The 10,566-nt window shown below is 32.2% G+C and overlaps 1 pseudogene; it reads left to right on the top strand.

The window, feature by feature from the left end:
• The first annotated feature begins 5,541 nt into the window (after window positions 1-5,541).
• Window positions 5,542-9,595, top strand: LOC114370979 (annotated as a pseudogene).
• Window positions 9,596-10,566: the final 971 nt, after the last annotated feature.

Raw genomic sequence — 10,566 nt, 5'->3', positions numbered from 1 at the left:
GTGACGGAATTCAAAGCATGGTAATCCACGCACATCCGCCAATAGCCATCCTTCTTCTCCGCCAGGAGCACTGGGGAGGAAAAAAGGTTGTGGCTAATACGAATCATGCCAGAACAAAGTAATTCGGAAACCTGCTTCTTTATTTTGGATTTTTGGGACTAAGGGTATCTGTAGGGGCAAACATTTACGAGGCTGGTGGAAGGCTAAAGAGATATATGATGAACAATGTCGCGAGATGGGGTAAGGGATGTTGGAGTGAGGAAGATGGGGCAAATTTGGTAATGATAGATTGGATTTCAGGTATAGGGTGGGGCGATTCAAGGCATTGTTGTGGGTGGGTGGTGGGTTGCAGGTCCTGATGGAACAAAGAAGATATGGATCCATTTTGGACCATTCGTTTAAACTACTTGGCAGAGCATGGATAGGCCCACTTGGAACATCAACGCAAATTTCTACAGGTTGGCCCGATTGATGAAACTTCATAGAAAGTGTGGTGTAATTAGTAACCACTCGACCTAGTGTTTTTAACCAATCAACACCCAATATGACATCGGCTCCGCTAATGGCTAAGATATAGAGTGTCATTGTGAACGAATGACCCTATAGAAGGAAGGGAATGTTGGCACCATCCCAGGATAGAGCCACTGCCTACCATGACCTACAACGATGATGTGTCCTCCATGGATAAGGTTAAAAACTTGGCTACCCAAGGTTGGATAAAACTGTGGGTACTGCCACTGTTTATAAGAATAGTGAGGCATGCCTGGTGAATAAACCTATAAACGCGAAATGTGGCTGGTGTGGTTAAACCCGAAAGGGCATTTAGGCTGATATGTGGTAAAGGATGATCAGATGGGTTGTCTGATGCTGGAAAATGGGGTGCAAGGGAAAGGTTTGTATCTACTACTGCCTTGTTGGACTTGGCGATGATCAAGAGAATACGACCACGACATTTGTGAGAGGAACTCTATTTTTCGTCACAATTATAACAAAGGCCTTTTTCACGGTGAAGGGCCATTTCCCTGGGAGTTCGATGAACAAAGGGTTGTCAGGAATTGGGAGAAGGAAGTGGGATTAATGATATGGGTTGGTTGTGATTGTGGGGAAGGGTGACCTTATAGCTTCGGAGATGATCGTGGAGTTTATCCTCCTATAATTTGGCGAGGGTCATGGCTTGCGACAAGGATATTGGTTGACAAAACCTCGTTGAGATAACTTGAATAGCGCGCCCTTAGGATCATCGTAATACGTTGGAGCAAAATGTGACTCCAAGGCTTGCAGGAAGCCTGGCCAGGAGGTGATGAAGTTGTTCCAGTTTGACCATTGAAACCTGCTGAGAGCGGGACCATCCTTGTATAACGATGTGACGGTAATGCACTCCTCCTCTGGCATCCCCTGGTAGTCAAAAAATTGGGAGATCTTAAAGATCCATCCCAAGGGGTCATTGCTATTAAACCTCATAGCGTCTAGTTTGACATGAGGACGCGAGGGGTGGGGGGAGGTTGGTGGGACTGTAGGCATGGTGTGTAGGTGATTGAGGCGATTGAGAAGGGTACCGACCTTAAAGGCTTGATTGTGAAGGGTATCAACCTTAGAGGCGAGGTCTGAATGTTTGGACGCAAGGGATTCATGGTGGACGGTTAAACGGGATGAAGCGTCTTCAAGTCTGTCGATGGTTGTTTTCCGAGTACCATGTTCCGCCATGGCTGGTCGGACCAAGGTGATACGAGTAGAGGTAAGGGATAGTGATTAATGGCCTTGAGTTCAAGGACAAGAGGCATCCTATTATGTTAAAACTGAGTTGTGAAATTCATTATGCTTTTATTGCAATCCTTTTCATTCTTATATATGTTTTTGTCTCATCTTACTACTCACATATTATCACTAACTGAATTCAAATTCCACTAACAAACTGTGCCACTACTAACAAACTTTGGCATTTTGTAAACTGAAAGACACCACGCTTATATCCATGTTCACGAAGGACACATAGTCCACAAGGTAAGATGGCTTGCTTATGGTCTTTTTGGGCCTGCTAACTTGGGCTCCTGTTGTGGTTGTTGCGCTCTTGATACTTGGGTTCTGGTTGCTATCAATCTCACACAAATCTCAAAAAAAGTTTATATCCTATGCACCATGTTCATTTCCCATGGTGGGAGACCTATGAGTCTTTCCCACGGTAGAAGTAGTCTATGTATGTAATGCAAAAGTCACTTCTTCCTCGATCGATTTGTGATGACATTGACATGAGCTGTAGAAGCTTTGTGTGGGGCGATGTGGGAAATAACAGGAAAGTTCATTAGCATAAAGGGAAATCTCTTTGTTATCCTAAGCCAAGTGGAGGTCTTGGGTTGAGGATGGTTAGGGATGCTAATCATGCTTTGCTTATGGAAGGGCTGCATGATTTGTGGTCCAAGTCATTAGGACCAAATATAGATGTGGCAACATGGGTATTCCTATTGTTAATAAGGAGAGGCTTGGCTCAAACTTCTGGAAAAGGGATTGTTAGTTGTTGGGATGATATAGGGAAGAACATGTGTTGGCAAATTGGTAATGGTAGGATTGTCTACTTTTGGAAGGATAATTGGATCCCAACTCTTGGGAGTCTTTGTGACCAAGTTAGCAGTAGTGACATTACTAGCCAGATCGAGTTATCAACTTGTATGTTTGTTGAAAGCAGTGGGCAATGGGATACTAGGTATCGTGGGAACTTTCTGCCTCACAGCATTATTGATAAAATATGTTCTATAAACCTGCCTTTGGGGTCGAAAGGGGAGGACACTGCTGATTGGAATTTATCTAGTGATGGGGAATTCTCCACCAAGTTGGCTTATGAGAGTATTATTGGTTGTATGTCTAATGTTGATATAGGGAAATAGATATTTCCTCCTGGATCAATAGAAGTAGCCATGGTTCTATAGGGTGTCAAGTGTTTGGAGCGACCTTAGATTGAATATGGAGGAAGCAAAATGAGATTATATTTAATCAATCTTCTGGTTGAACTCTTGGAACATGACAGCACATCCTTGGCCTTGTTCGTGACATGAAGCAAGCAAGGGAGGTTCATGCCTTGCTGGGTTGTGCCCCTCTTGCACCAGTTTGCCACAATCCTATTGTGTGGACTTTGCCTCTGGTGTGATTGAATTAAATTGTGACGCAACAGTGAGAAGTTAGGACTAAAATATTGTGTGTGGCGAAGTTTTTAGAGATGATCAAGGTAAATTCATGGCAGCCTTTGCAAATTGCAAATGGGTTATAGTTTGTTTGTGTGGAAATGATAGAGGTACGGGCGATTGTATCTACAACTCTAAATGTTCTAGAGCGAGAAAAACTGGAACTTTTTAGACCTTTCATAAAAATGATTAAAAAGGATTAATGACATGGAGAAACAAAGGATTATGTGACATAATGATGACATGAGACAAACAAATATGAAAAATAAATATAAAAATATTACAAATATTAAAAGAAAAAAATTCAAGTAATAATTTAAAAATACGTATTTTATAAATATAAAAAATATATTTAAACTTATATTAAATGTTATTATATCTTGATTAAAATATTTAAAATTTTAATTTGTGACCAATTATTTTTTTAATAAACTTAATGAGCATGACTGATAAATTAATAAGAGAGGGGCATTTGATGAGCACGATCAACCTGATGACGACAACAACTAGTAGTTTGCCAATTCTAGCGTTGTGCGTAGATGACGACATTGATGGTTAAGTTACGTGTTTGTTTCATATCTTGTTAACCTCAACAGTTTATGGAGAAGAAAAAATATATAAGTGATTCAGTTCTATAACGTGACTTAAAAAACGCTCATAAATTTCGGTATTGCACGAATTCACGACACTATGGAGTATGGACTAAGGTTAAAGAAGGACGACACCCTATCATAATTATTAATTCATACATGATTTTTTTTAGATATAATTCACAGATGATAAAATTACTTAAAAATTAAAAAGCATATTATCAAATCATGATTTCTATATTATCAAACGCTATATTAGCGGATGTAAAATCGATTACTTTCTCAAGAGGTTATTAATTTCTCCTTAGGGGCCTTTGTCCCTTTCTTTCACCCAAAAAAAAAAAAAAATCTCCAATCTGGATTCTAGTGTGCACATAAAAATGAAACTCAAATCTTCATTGAATTTATAGATTGTATTTTTGTTTGTTTTATTTTAGTATAGTTACTCTTTTTATTTTTTTATTGGTCATTTTAGAAGGATAAATGTTTTTATGTACTTATTAATTAAAAATGGAATAAGATTAAATTATTTTTTAATTATGTCCTTATCAAGAAGAAAAATAATAATAATATATATAATATCATAAAATCGAAATGAAATAAATAAATGATATATTAACAAATCATAAATAATAAATATTAATTTTTTTTGTTTGTTGAACATGATGTATGTGAGTATTGCATATTTCTGATACCGTGTTGAATTGCTACAAATAAAAAAAAATCAAAATAAAACAAAAGAAACAACAAACTCTAATGACCCATAAGGCTATAACCCATTATCAAAATAGAGAGTGGCATAAAATCTAATATTTTAAACAAATTAATGAAAAATAATCGGCACCGTACCAAACAGTTTTTTTAGGAGTCCTAACAACATACTCTAACATACTATTTTTTTTTTCTTTTCTTAATTCAATTTTAACATATTCTTTCTGACACACATTTTTTAATTAGTTAAAATTTATTAAAAATTATAAAAATAGAAGAATAGAAGAGATGTTCATTAAATAGGATGTGAAATTTCCAAAAAATTTATAATTTATAATAACTTTCAACTAATATAAAGATGTGCAAGGGTGGTTGCTCAAAAGAGGGTGTCACATAATATGTTTCTAGCATTTTTTAATTTTTTTTTGACAGACCACCAGACAAAGTTTATTTAAAATAAAAAATATTTAAAATATTATAATTTAAAATAAATTCTTTCTTTGAACCAGTTTTTGGATTATTTGAGAATCAAGTACACATCAGGAAAATATGTGTACCTTACAACATCCATTTAAAAAGATGGTATCCTTAACTAAAGGTACAGAATAATGGTGATTTTATTTAATTACTTCTTTGCTTTAAAGAAAAATTCGCTAAATAGAAACTTTTTACTCTTAACTTTTTTTGACAAGCTAGCAAGCTTTATTTACTTATACTTATATATCCTTAAATCAAGTAGTTGTGTTAATTCATAAAAATATAACTGAATGCGAGACTTATCTTTAAATGTGGGGTCCAATCACATTTTTCAGTTTATGGTGGGACCTCTGCATGGCATGGCATGAACCATAATGCTCATAATTGTTTTGTTGATGTTCCATTTTTATATAAACTCCATCTTAGTTGTCTATTTTTCCATAGAACTGAAACTTCATTGTTCCTGAAACTTTTGTCCTCCCTTGCTTCTTTGTTTTCTTTCTTTAATTTTTTCCTGATTCCATAAGTTAAATTCTTGTGGAAAAAAAAAACGAAATTTTTTTGGGTTTTGTGAATTGTGGGACTAGATCATGGGATTCCAAAACTTGGTATGTATGATTTTTATAATAACATTGGTTATTAGTCAATACGAAAATTGTATGATTATTGGTCGTCATCATCACTTACACAAAAACTCAACCACCAAAATACTTCACGGTGGTTTCATTCAATGAAGTGGCACCCATTTTTATCTAAATGGAAAGTCACACTACTTAAACGGATTCAATTCCTATTGGTTAATGAATATAGCATCCGATCCATTTACAAGTTCTAAGGTCACTACAACTTTTCAAGAAGCTTCCCAACATGGTTTGAATGTAGCAAGAACATGGGCATTCAACGATGGAGGTTACAATAATGCCCTTCAAATTTCTCCTGGTTCTTACAACGAGAATGTCTTCAAGGTATCAATCGTATCTTAATTAATTTACTACCAAAATAGTTGTATGCTATTATTGTGTGCACACATGAGTAGTTTTTTTTTTCAAAAATAATTAAATATATTAATTTATATCTCAATAAAAGAATGATATTAATTACTCCCTTTGTTCTTATATATAAGACTCAATTACCTAATTCATTAAAATTAAGAAAAATGGTTAATTTAGTTGATAGTAATAATTTTGTCTTAAATTTATAAATTTTTTCAAAACTATTAGTGTCATTAATATTTTTCTCTTCTAATATTTTCTCAATACATTTTCTTTCTTCTTTTAATGAAAAATATTTCTAGTCTAAAAATAATTAATATAATAAATATTATAAATTAAGTCTTATAAAAAAACAAATATTATTTTAAACTTAAATCTTATAAATAACAACAAGGGATTACATTACTTTGAAAACAATGATATGAACAACGAGGAAAAATAAGAATATTATAAAAATACTTTTCTTTTTTAACAATGTTATTAATTTTATCATCAAAATTTATTACCTTACTTGCAACCTTCTTTTAATTTTTTTTTAAAAGCCATGTATACATGAAATTGTCATGTATCCCTTTCTTAAAAAAAGTCTTGAAACGTAAAAATTATATCATATTTTCCCTAATATATATATATATAATGGTTAAATGTGTTTCTAAGACTTACAAATAGAGTGATATTTATTTTTAGTTTTTCAAATAATAATTTATCTCATTTATGAAAATGTATCATGTTTAGACTCTAGTTTCTATCAATTAGGGACATAATTGTAAAGGACAGTGATTAAATACGATACATTTTAATAAATGAGAGTACAAAATATGGAGAATTGTAGGGACTAATTCTTTGGGCGAAGTGAAATGGTGATGCATGTGAAACTTTATTATATTTTTTTAATCATGGTATTAGTATAAAGTTGAAAGTAAAAATAAATCTTTGATGGAGATCTTGAGCACATGTAAGGTGAGTATTTTCCCTTAACATGATTTATTTTATATTAAAAAATCAATCAAAATTTGAATTTTACATCACTTGATCAAGGAACACAAATAATTACAACTAGTAACAATTTTATTATATATAATTTTATTGTTTGTTTTACAAATTTTTGTGTTTGTTATTAAATGGTATTTTAATTAATTTGGTGCTCTTTGGTGAACTCTATGTTTTGTAGGGATTGGATTTTATAATTTCAGAAGCAGGAAAAAATGGGATACGACTGATACTAAGTCTAGTAAATAACTGGAACGATTATGGTGGGAAGAGTCAGTATGTCCAATGGGCAAGAGAACGTGGTCAATATGTAAACAATGATGATGACTTCTTCACTCACCCTATTGTTAAGGAATACTACAAAAATCACGTTAAGGTAAGAACTAATTGTGAGGGTTGAGAATATTTAATTATAATTATTAGATTAAAATTAATTATTTAAATTACATATTTAATTATAAATTTTACATGCTTGTTTCTTACTTAAAGATTTCATGAGATTTGTAATTGAATACGTAATATGAATTGTTAATTAATATAATAATTGTGATTAAATGTTTTTATTTACATAATAACCAAAAACTCTGAACTGATTATATGCACTTTTTTCATATGTTAATTAATATAAATTTAATCAAGAAGCTATAGTATGGTGTTATGTAGTTTAATTTATTTTGATGAAATAATCATTTTTACAACTTCTTAAAAAAAATGAAAAAATTATATTAAAAAATTGTATCAAATATGCTTTTAAATATGTGAACATACATAAATTTATGTAAAATAGTTATGAAGCTCAAATTTGGCTTGGTCAAGAGTTTTTTTATATCTTTAATAAAATTGGAATTTTGATCGATAAAATCTCAATAAATTCTCACAAGTGATTTCTTATGTATGTTTCTTTCAAAAGATAAATTATTTTTGAACTATAATTACAAAAGTTACCATAATTGCAAGCTTTAATTTGCTAATAATTAATTTATGTAAGAAAATTTGTGCAATTTTATGCATTTCAATAAAAAAAAAATTCTACTTTAGTTTCTTAATTAATGTCCTAAGAGCATTAATTAATATTTGTCTTAATTTTTCTTATGCATTGATGGGTTCATGGGCAAAAAATAGTCCATGATGTAACTTGTTTTACCTTTGGTCCTATATATGAAAAATAATTATCTAATTCATCAAGACCAATAAAAGTAGTTAGATTACTTAGTTTGTCATAAATTTTAATTTTATTTCAAGATTACCCATGACAGATTTAAGATATGATTATTTTTCAAAATATAACTTTTCAACCAATTAGTGTGTCTTGTTTTGTTGATAACTCAATAAATGCATCCAATGTTATGGGGAAAAGAGAGTAATCATTAATAGACCTCACAATTAATTAATTAGGGGTAAAAAGGAAATTTACCAATGGTGATCTTATGTTTTTTATAATTAGGACCAAAAAAATGTTACATTTTGTTTCTTATATATAATATTAGAGGTAGTATTTGGAATGATTTTAAAAAAATATGGAGGAGTAGTTCTATGTATATATTCTTTACTAATATTATATTGTCCATACAAATTAAGCTAACAAAGTAATCATTAACTAATTAGTATGATATATTTGTTCAATTATTTAACCTTTCACTAATTTGGATTGTAATGCAGATTGTGCTAACAAGAAAAAAAAAAATACTATAACTGGATTGACATATAATGATGACCCAACAATTTTTGCATGGGAACTTATGAATGAACCACGTTCCCAAAATGATTACTCTGGGAAAACAGTTCAGGTCTCCTTTTTTAAGATCTTTCTTTTTACTTTTGAATGTGTAATCAATTACAAAGTGTCATAGTTACACATCTCTTACTTAAAAATAAAGTTGTTGATATATATATATATATATATATATATATATATATATATATATATATATATATATATATATATATATATATATATATATATATATATATATAAACTCTGTTAAATACTACAGGATTGGGTGAGGGAGAAGGCCGCCTATGTGAAGTCTATTGATAGCAATCATTTACTTGAAGGATTTTATGGTGATTCAATGCTGAAAAAGAAGCAGTTCAATTTTGGAAATCAAGTAGGAACTGATTTCATTTCTAACAACCAAGTTCCTGAAATCGATTTTGCCACCATTCATCTTTATCCAGATCAATGGTAAATCCTCTATAAATCTTTTCATTTATTCACTATATATAATATAAATCCGTGTAATATCATGTATATTGCTAGTGGTATGAGTCAATGGATGCTAATGTTTAAGGTGAATTTGGATGTAGGGTATCAAACTCTGGCGAAACTGCTCAAGATGACTTTGTTAGCAAATGGGTGCAAGCCCATATTCAAGACTCAAACGATGTTTTAGGAAAGCCTATTCTTCTTACCGAGTTCAAAAAGTCTTCAAGGTCTTCAGGATACAATGTTGATAAAAGGGATAGTTACTTAGGGAAACTATACAATTTCATATTCAACAGTGCTAGCAATGGGGGCCCATGTGCAGGTGGACTTTTTTGGCAACTAATGGCCCAGGAAATGAATGGCTTGCATGATGGCTATGAAGTCATCTTTGATGAGAATCCTTCAACTGCCAATGTCATAACTCAACAATCTAAAAAGATGTCAAATCTTGAATAATTGCATGAAAAAAATATCCATCTCTTGTAATCAAATTATTTAGTCTCACTAGCCATCAAAATGGTGGTGTGGGATGATATAGTATCATAATAACTAATAAAAAAGGAAATTTAAAATAACACTTTGGATCAATAAATGTACCTTTGGAGATAGTAAAATTTATCATGTTTTATCGAGCACTCTAATGTAGCTCCATATGGAGCTTGTAGGCCTTGGATCTTCTTCATCAATGAAGTCCTTTGCTTCTTGAAGATCAATGGTAGCGAAATGGAGAAGGAAGAAAGATGATTGGAGACTTCACTTCAAGGAGAAGATGAGTCAATAAGAAACTCACCACCATAAGAAGTCATGGATAAGAGCTTGAAGGAAGGAGAAAAAGAGTGGAGGGAGAAGGAACACGAAATTTTATGCCTCAAATGAGGTCTGAACTTTGAAGTGTAGTTCTCAAATGATCAAAGTTGAAAAAAATGCACGCACAAGGCCTCTATTTATAGCCTAAGTGTCACACAAAATTGGAGGGAAATTTGAATTTCTATTCAAATTTCGCTTGAATTTGAATTTGAATTTGTGGAGCCAAATTTGGAGCCAAAATTTCACTAATTATGATTAGTGAATTTTAGCTATGGCTCAGCCCACTAATCCAAGATCAAGTCCAAGATTATCCACTAAGTGTGTTTAGGTGTCATGAGGCATGTAAAGCATGAAGGGCATGCACAAAGTGTGACTATATGATGTGACAATGGGGTGTAGCAAACAAATGCTCACCTCCCCCTTAAGATGGTCCAAAATTTAATTGGATTAGATTTCTTCCAATTCAATTAAATTTATCTCCCAACACACACACATCAATATAGTGCACTTAATGCATGTGAAATTACAAAACTACGTCTAATACAAAAACTAGTCTAGGTGCCCTAAAATACAAGGGCTGTAAAATCTTACATTATTAGGGTATCCTCCCTACACTATGA

The sequence above is a fragment of the Glycine soja genome, chromosome 10 (assembly GCF_004193775.1).
Source record: "Glycine soja cultivar W05 chromosome 10, ASM419377v2, whole genome shotgun sequence".
Taxonomy (NCBI): domain Eukaryota; kingdom Viridiplantae; phylum Streptophyta; class Magnoliopsida; order Fabales; family Fabaceae; genus Glycine; species Glycine soja.
The sequence above is the reverse complement of the archived record's forward strand: the minus strand, read 5'-3'. Positions and strand labels throughout refer to the sequence as shown.